This window comes from Pongo pygmaeus, chromosome X, assembly GCF_028885625.2.
Source record: "Pongo pygmaeus isolate AG05252 chromosome X, NHGRI_mPonPyg2-v2.0_pri, whole genome shotgun sequence".
In the NCBI taxonomy this organism is placed as follows: Eukaryota; Metazoa; Chordata; class Mammalia; order Primates; family Hominidae; genus Pongo; species Pongo pygmaeus.
In genome coordinates, this window is record NC_072396.2 from 158623178 (window position 1) to 158625669 (window position 2492).

The 2492-nt window shown below is 42.7% G+C and overlaps 1 pseudogene; it reads left to right on the forward strand.

The window, feature by feature from the left end:
* The first annotated feature begins 293 nt into the window (after positions 1-293).
* On the forward strand, positions 294-870 carry LOC129024869 (large ribosomal subunit protein eL20-like; annotated as a pseudogene).
* The last annotated feature ends 1622 nt before the right edge of the window (positions 871-2492 follow it).

Here is a 2492-nt window from a genome sequence, read left to right on the forward strand (position 1 = left end):
ACTGCATATCAATGTCCTTCATGAACTCCTAGATGCAAAAGTCTTTAACACAATATTTAAAAACGAAATCTAGCAGCACATAAGGATTAGGCACCATCGTCAAGTGGGATTTATACCAAGAACACAAGCTTGATTTAACATCTGAAACTCAGTGTAATACACCACATGAACAGAAAAAGGACAAAAACCATATGATCCTCTCAATAGGTGCATAAAAAGATTCGACAGAATCTAACATCCATTCATGATTTAAAACAGTCCTTTTGCGGGTGGCGGCGAGCGCAGAGGACGCCATGAAGGCCCCGGGCACACTACTAGAGTACAAGGTGGTGGGTCGCTGCCTGCCTGACCCCAAATGCCACACACCGCCCCTCTACCGCATGCGAATCTTTGCTCCTAATCATGTCGTCGCCAAGTCCCACTTCTAGTACTTCGTATCTCAGTTAAAGAAGATGAAGAAGTCTTCAGGGAAGATTGTCTACTGTGGGCAGGTGTTTGAGAAGCGCCCCCTGCCGGTGAAGAACTTCGGCATCTGGCTGCGCTATGACTCCCGGCGCGGCACCCACAACATATACCGGGAATACAGGGACCTGACCACCGCGGGCGCTGTCACCCAGTGCTACCGAGACATGGGCGCCCGGCACCGCGCCCGGGCCCACTCCATCCAGATCATGAAGGTGGAGAAGATCGCAGCCAGCAAGTGCCGCCGACCGGCCGTCAAGCAGTTCCACGACTCCAAGATCAAGTTCCCGCTGCCCCACCGGGTCCTGCGCCATCAGCACAAGCCACGCTTCACCACCAAGAGGCCCGACACCTTCTTCTAAGGGCAGGGCCCTCGCCCGGGTGTGCCCCAAATAAACTCAGGAACGCTCCCCCCGAAAAAAAGAAAACATTTCTACAAACTAGGAACAGAATGGAAGTTACTCATGATAAAGGGCATCTATGAAAAATCCACAGCTAACATCATACTTGATGATGAAAGACTAAACGTTTTCCCTCTAAGATTAGGAACAAGGAAAGGATTCTTTTACCACTTGTATTTAATGTAGTATTGGAGGTTCTTGGTAGTGCAATAAGCGGGAGAAACAAAAAGAAAAAAAAGAGAAGAGGAAGGGAACAAGGAAATTATAAGCATCCCAATTGGAAAGGAGTAAGTAAAAATTTTCTTTACTTGCAGATGACACGGGCTGTGTAGAAAATCACAAAGAATCCACACAAATAAAACCTATTAGAACTAATAAAAAGGGCCAGGCATGGTGGCTTATGCCTATAATCCCAGTGCTTTCGGAGGCTGAGGCAGGAGGATTACTTGAGCCCAGGAGTTCAACACCCGCGTGTGTAGCATAATGAGACTCCATCTCTAAAAATATAAAATTAAATAAAATTAAAATTAAATTAAATAAATAAAATAAAATAAATAAAATAATAAAATAAAATAAATTAGAACCAAGCATGGTGGCCTGCTCCTGTAGTCCCAGCTACTCTGGAGGCTGAGAGGGGAGGATTTGCTTGAGCCCAGGAGTTCAAGGCTGCAGTGAGCTATGATTGCACCACTGCACTCCAGCCTCTAGCCTGGGTGACAGAGCAAGACCCCGGTCCCCACCAAAAGAGAGAGAGAGCGCTAATAAAAAGTTTAGCAAGGCCGCAGAATACAAGATCAATATACAAAAAAAATCAGTGGTTACTTCTATACACTTCTAATGAACAATTCAAAAATGAAATTATGAAAACAATTCTGTGTACAAGAGCTTAAAAAGAATAAAATTTACAAATAAATTTCACAAAAGAAGTGTGAAATGTATACACTGAAAACTGTAAAACATCATTAAAAAAATTAAAGAACAAAATAAGTGGAATGATATTCTGTGTTCATGGATTGGAAAACAATATCGTTTTAACATAGCAACACTCTCTGGCTGGGCACGGTAGCTCACACCTGTAATCCCAGCACTTTGGGAGGCTGAGATGGGCGGATCACCTGAGGTCAGAAGTTCGAGATCAGCCTGGCCAACATGGTGAAACCCTGTCTCTACTAAAAATACAAAAAAAAATAGCCAGGCATGGTGGCAGACACCTGCAATCCCAGCTACTTGGGAGACTGAGACAGGAGAATAGTTTGAACCCGGGAGGCAGAGGTTGCAGTGAGCCGAGATCATGCCACTGCACTCCAGCCTGGGTGACAACAGTGAAACTCCATCTCAAAAACAAAAAACAAAAAACAAAAAAAAAAAACCCATGAGCATCAAAAGACACTATCAAAGAGTGAAAAGGTAATCCACAGAATGGGAGAAAATATTTACAAATCATATATCTGATAAGGATCTAATATCCAGAATACATAAAGAACCCTTACAGCTCAAGAATTAAAAGATGAATTATCCAATTAAAAAAATGAACAGAAGTTTTGAATGAACATTTTTCCAAATAAGATATATAAATAATAAATACATGAAAAGATGCTCAATATCGTTGATCATTAGAGCAATACAAAC